Consider the following 7,351-nt stretch of genomic DNA (forward strand, 5'->3'; position numbering starts at 1 on the left):
TATGTGGGGGCGTGTTAGAACGAGCCGTTTTAGGGGGGCGTGGCAGAGTCTTAACTTTGATAAAGAATATCTATTTGGTTTTGAGACTTTAGTCTTTGCAACTTCAGGGATCTTATCTATGCACAATCTGCTTGTAACACTCCAAAGAGAAAGGAAAACCCCTTTAATAAAATATTACAGTTTTGCGGGGGGTTTTTTTTATTATTGTGCACAGTGTTAAATGTTCCTAGAAAAGAATGGCGAAAAAATATAGCAAAGAAAATTGAATTGTCTGTCCATTTATGCATTTTCCAAACCGTTGGGATGCTGGAGTCCATTTCACACAAAAAGGTACAAAACTGTGACTGGTACCCTTTCCAAAGGTACTAATAGGCACTTTTAAAGTACTAATAAAATACTAAGAAGTACCTTTAAGGTACTAATATGTACCATTGAGGGGCATATAAAGTACAAAGATGTACCTTTTATCTTTTGTACCATATGGTACCACCCCAGCGTCAGCTTTGTTTTTTTTTTGGTTTGTTTTTCTGAGAGTACAGCATATTGGGGTCATAAACAGGGAAACACCCTAGATGCATTAGTAGTACATTGCATGGCTTCTAATTGTCAAGTCCCAAAAAAAAAAAAAATTTGAATCCCTATGAGCTGCTATTTTGTGTGCCGGGCTGCACTATCAGCAGGGTACATTGTCTCTGCAAACAATGCCCTGGTGCTGCTCAATAGCAGAGTGCTGAGAAGTCCCATTACATCACTACACACAATGTAATACAATCCACCCCCGAGACGCAGCAGCTCAATCTGGGCATGACACACTGACCAAAGTCCCCATCTGCAACACCATCCAAGACCCCCATCTTCCAGAACTGTCATGAGGATAAGCACCTGCCACCAACTTTGTCATGCAGATTACTAAAAAGACCTTCAAAGCCACACGTGGACACTAATTGGCTTATATGATGTTTAATGTCAGTGTTTAATGTGATGGATGCTGGCTACTGTCCAAGGCAGGGCGACATTATGGCTCTGTCCTAAATCCAGCCTAATTGAAGTGAACCCCCTACCCCCATTTTTCCATGAAGATTTTGAGGGAAAACTGTAACTGGAATTCAACGGAATGGATTTAAACATTTTAAAATGTTTTCTGCAGGTGCAGATTCAACTGATATGTAAGCGATTTGGAACACACTATATATACACGCAAATACACAAACGCAAATACACAAACAGTGCTCCTCATACAAAGCACGTCACAATTATTTATAATAGAGTTTATTGTTAGCATGCTGCTAAGCTAACTGCATTGGTAACAGCATAAAAATACACAAATATTAGGTGAAGTAGTTACTCAATACCCTAAATACTACTGTAGATTTGGAACAGAGCACATAAATATCGCTGTAATGGCTACTCATTGTGTTCCTCTTTAATCGAACACAATTAGTGCTAATAGCCTGGAACACAGCTGCAAACACTCACAGCAGCTTCTTTGGGATGAGCAGTATTGGGTAGCAGGTGCGAGCAGGCCCACAGCACACAGAAGACCCCAGAGGAAAGAAAGGGGCCGTCTAGTCACTACATATGTGCAATGAGAGTGTTTCAAAGACGTCTAGAGAGACAATGGTTGTCTAAAGCATTTGGCAAAGCTCATCCATTTAATTAATACAGTGTGTGTGCTGTGGTTAATGCTCAGGTAATGAATCATCAAGCCTGCTGCCGGATTTTTTGTGTCTAAATGTCTGCTCATTAAAGGAATAGTTCATCCATAAATTAAAATTGCGTCGATGTTTACTGATCTTTATGTTGTTCCAAATCCAAATGCTGTTTTGTTCTTATCAAAAGGAGAAACTGAATGAATCTTTATGATGTAGCTCTGCCACATGAAAACAGTTAAAGACCAAAACTGTCAATTTTCAAAATAAAAAAATAAATACATAAACCATAGTAATAGTCGTATGCAGTATATTCCAAGTCTGAAGTCATACAATAACTTTACGTGTGCCTTTTTTTTGTTTAAGTTCTCATTCACTGATGATTTTTCTTTCCTCCACAGAAGCTGTGCAGCCTTTAAAAGCTCTTTAGATTTCAAATAAAAAACATTTATTTTGAAGCTATTGACATCAGAAGACTTGGAACACAGTAAAATACTACATCTTAAGGTGTTTTGAGTTATTGTACTTTCTTCTCGTAATTACTATGAACTAAGTACAGTATGAAAAAGAGCTTTGTGCCAGTTCATCAAAACACTGGTTTGGAATGACACTGGGCAGAGAAAACAATATTCTAATTATCAGGTGAACTTTTCAATGAAAGATTTTGACTACACAAAAATTATCATTACTGAAATGAAGCATGTATACAAACAGATCATACTGATTTGTGAAAAATATTTGTTGGTTACAGTAGGCTCATGGTCTTTTAGTGATTCTTGTCGGCTCACGGTTTCTTAACTACTTAATCTCAAAATACCTTGAAGATTTCCTGTATGCAATCCAACAGCATAGGAAACTTACAGGCCCCAAATTTGCTCTCTCACACACACACGCACACACACACACACACACACACACAGCTTTTCTTGGCCTCACTGTAAACCATATAGTACAGTATGTGCTTCTGAGAACACTTTCAGGCCTGAACTATGAACAGTTGTGTTTAGAAAAGCTAAAAGCACAATGTGTTGAACACATGGGATCACGTTCTTGCATGAACCTCAGACAGAGATGTCATAAGGACCATTAAAGAGACAGTTCACCCTCAAAAAAAAAAAAAACATGCACACACAGACAACCTCATTCACAATCTGACTCCACTGAAGCACTCTTACCACACACAGATGGCCACTAAACCAAATACAGCAGAGCAGTGTGAAACTCTGTTTGGAAGGGAGAGGTGACACCGGGGCTCCTGAACCATGTGCGGCTGCCAGAATGAGGCGTTTCACACTCATTCTGGGTCATTAACTAAAACATCCTCAACACCAAAGTTCAAGCTCACATTCCAGCGGTCAGAGAAGATCCAATGCAGAGCATTTCCAAACATCATATCTAATACTATTTCAGCCTTCTGATGGCATGCACTATTTATCTCCACATACACGTATTTGTTTTGATTTGTTTGAACATTTTTGAATGACGACAAATGAATCATATTTTGAATAAAGTAGGACTAGTCTAGTCAAAATTAGTCTTAGTGAATTACTATATTAATGATATATTCACAATGTTGCTTAAATTTTGTATCCAACGAAATACTCACAAATTTAATATTCACAATACAGAAAAATCATAACCCAACCCTAATCTGAAGTGAATTAACACAAACTAATATCTTACCATTCCAAGTTCTGCTCCATTCTTCTCTCTGAGATGTCAGATTGTCCTGACAACAGACCTCTTGTGAGGGCACATAGCTCTTGTTAGGATACAGTTGCAACCAGCAGATGTTTGTCACCTCCGGTGAGTGTCTTTATACACACCACCATTTGCAGTGATTAGTGATCATGGTGGTCTCAGCCACTTTATTGTCTCCATGGCTTTGACCACCTCTGAAGCTCAGCTGCCAGTTGCAACAAACTCTTAATGGTAAGAAAACTCAGTTATAACACCTTTACAATTGATTGTTTAACTTAAGAGGTTTATTGCATCTAGACTCAGGCCTCTTAAAAGCAGGTGGGCATATGATCTCTCAATGCCTCAGGCACATCTGCACACTCTATAGACTCTTCCCGTCTTTAATGGAAACCAAAAACACACTGATGATATCAGTTTTTATGCATTTGTAGGCTTGGACCACTAGAAACACAATGGAACCACCAAACAGATTTGTACTCTGTGTAAGTCTTGTTTAAGCTTGGTGACACTAGTGGAGGAGAAAGTACACACTTAACGTTACATATCAGATCTTTGGTTTCTGTGCAATTGCTATTTTTTTAGACCTCAATGTGGACTAGTGGATCAGCTTCAAGGGATGTCTTGATCTTGCGTTTCTTTCATTTCATTATGTTTCCCAGCTGACAGAATGACCCTTCAAGCTGCCAATTCTGCCCTTGCCCTTGGAAAAGGCCACTCCCATTTGACCCCTTTGAACTCTATGAAAGCCTGTGATAACTTTAAGCTGTTAGTGCAATTGGCTTGTTTGTGCAGGTTTAGATGAAGAATTTACTTAACCCTGTAGATGAGAAGAGCAATCATATCACACATGTTCTCAATGTAGAGCAGGCACACTCAAAACTGCCATTATAAACCCCAAAGTTGACGAGCATCTGTTAAAATCGATAAGGGTTGCGTGACCTCGCCATGGATAGGAAAAGATGATCAGGAAAGGACAACTTCCAAACCCTGTCATAGTCTCATTTTACAAAAGATCTACCACACAAAAGCCTAAACAGATGGCCTGACTTGGAGATTAAGATCAAATTATGGAATCTTTTACAAAGACCTCACTTAAAGAAGAACCTCACAGTCTTTAAGGAGGACCTAATTAAAAGAGACCTTAATCCAAGCTTCTCATTAAAGATGAGAATAAGTCTTATGCCTACAGTAAACATACAATATGCAAGGGTGTCTAGTCCTGCTTTAGGAGGCCCAATGTCCTATTAAATTTAGCTCCAACTTGCCAACATACTTGCCTATAAGTTTCTAGAGCTGCATCTCAAATGGCCCCTTTACTATAATTTACTATTCCATACATTACTCTACTAATATTGTGCACCAAATGAAAACCAGTGAGCAAATTCACACCTTGAGTCCACCAGAGGTGCTGCGAAACTATAAATGTATAGGGGGTGATTTCATACACAGCCTAGTATTCCAGAAGACTGCGATTAGTTGCATCTGGTATATTCTATTAGGATTAGAGTAAAACTGTGCAGGACGGTTGCCCACCAGGAGCAGGATTGGACACCCCTTGATGAAATTTATGATGCAACCAAGGACGCATTGCATTCCAAGCGTTGTTGCAAAAGGGTAATCTTCAGTTTTCCATCTAAATGCAAAATTGAGCACTCATGAGGAAAGAAGGCTGATTTCAAATTGCATTGGACATCCTGCATCAGGTGAGTGACTGTAATTGAGATCAATGAGAACGCTAACACATAGCTTTCTTCAAATATTACCTTTATACACCTTTAAGCCACAAGTCTGGTTATATGAGACTAGGCTCTTACAATATTTCTGAAAATGATAAAACAAGCACAGACTTGATTAAAACTTACCCAAAAGCGTGAAAGCAGTTTGAGCACAGACGCTCTGGGCCATTTTGCTGCTGACTGCTGTGCTTACTGAGGTGATGAGGTGATGATCATAAATACTATTCAACATTTTGTGCTGTTAACAGGACCAGTTACGGCCCATTGTCCCAGGACGCCGAAATGTACGAGCCCCAGAGGCCAGTACACCCAGAGCCATCTAAGAGGTCTGCTTCCCATGCATGACAAGAAAAGCAGCTGCCCTGGAATGAGCTCAGAGCCTGGCTTCAGATCAGAGGAGCATCGACCCTGACACCACTGTAACAGTGCTTAGGCTAAAACATATGAATATGGAAGGGTCCAAGACTGAAGGAGAACTGCATACCAGAGCAAATATTCACTTAAAGCAGATCAAATGAACAGGATAGGCCCAGAAGCAAAGGAGAGATCAATTTAGAAACATGAGGAGAACAAACTATGAACCCACATTTGGCAGTCTGGTCAGGCGGCTGGCAGCTCTCTAAAGAGACAGATGGTCATTAGCTGGAGCAGGACAGGACAGTGAGCCGCCCCTCCCCCAAAAGGGCTGGACATCACGTGTCAGGGGTCCAGTGGATAGAACACACCGTGTTTATGCACACCTACTCTGCAAATTCACCTTTGCAAACATGACACCACTGGGGGACCTTCACATTATTATTGATTAAAAAAGCTGCAGGGCTGTTCCAACGCTTTGCATGCATGTGTGCAACAATTTCTTTAAGTTTGTGCTCTGCCGACCAGGAAGCCTAGGAATAAACTAGACAGTGACTTTGTTGTATAGTGCTTTCAAACAAGCTTTTTAAACTCACATGTGTGGACTGAGCTCATAGAAGTTCCTGTTGCGATACTCCTCCACCTTTTCTGCGGTGTAGATGGGCAGGGACTTGTAGGGGTTCATGGAGATCACCACACTGCCAATGTATGTCTGTGGAGGAGAGTGAAAGATGCAATAAACCACCGATCAAACAAACAACAACAAAATAAATACATAAATAAATAAAAACAAAACCTAAGAACAGATTTGTGAAAACACGTGAGATAAGAAGAGACGACATAACCAGTCATGCGATGGAAATAAAATTTAGAGAACAATCTATAAATACTTGATTTTTTTCTGAAATATTATTAATCTTCATCGATCAAAATTTGAAGGAATATTAGCTGTTGGTATACCGCCGTTCTACTAACATGTTTGACAAAATAACCAAAGCATTTCAACAAAAACCTTTATTTTGTGGAAAACAGTGATCAAAATTAGAGAACAGTAACCACTGTAGCACGACAGAAGATTACAACTAAAATTCTGAAGGGTTACAGCTGCCAAACATTAGTAGGACGTGTAGAGGCCCTAGCTTTAAATGACTTCACACATCTGCAGCCACAGGACATCACTAGTAGGGTTGCAAAAAGGTGAAAAATTTCCAGTAAATTTCGGAAATATTCCAGAAATTTTGGTAATGTTCCAGGATTTTTTTTTTAATATTCCAAGGGTTTTTGGAAAGTTTCCGGAAATTTACCGGAAATTTTCCACCCCTTTGCAACCCTAATCACTAGTCTCTCAGTCTGGTGTGATCTTGGTCCACTCGCCTTCATAGAGATTTTCAGTTGGGTTTAGATTAGGACTTTGGCCCGCCATTTCATTATTTCAATGTTTTCAGCCTCAAAGAACTGCTTTACCTGTTTTGCAGTGTGACAAGGGCATTGTCTTGCATGAAAATTGCAGGCTTATTGGGAGATGCTTGCAGGGAAGGAACTGCATGTTACTTAAGAGGGATCTGATAAACATTTGCATTCACGTCTCTGCCATTTAGCTGTATAAGTGCCCCAAATTCTGCTGTAGAAAACACCCCCCAAACCATGGTACTTCCTCCTCTACCTTTCACCGACTTCTATACACACTTGGGCTTCAGTCTTTCCCAAGTTTGACGCCGAACAATGTTTTCCATCTGACCCAAATAAATTAAACTTGCTTTCATCACTAAAGTGAACTTTGGACCAGATCTCCTCTCTCCACACAACCTGCTCCTCAGCAAAGGTGAGCCTAGCCTTTTGATTCTTTTTGCTGATGAGAGGTTGTGTCACTGCAGAGCGCACTTTCAGTCCGACTTCTCTTAAACGTGCCGA

The sequence above is a fragment of the Sinocyclocheilus rhinocerous genome, unplaced genomic scaffold (genome assembly GCF_001515625.1).
Source record: "Sinocyclocheilus rhinocerous isolate Xijiao unplaced genomic scaffold, SAMN03320098_v1.1 scaffold4178, whole genome shotgun sequence".
In the NCBI taxonomy this organism is placed as follows: Eukaryota; Metazoa; Chordata; class Actinopteri; order Cypriniformes; family Cyprinidae; genus Sinocyclocheilus; species Sinocyclocheilus rhinocerous.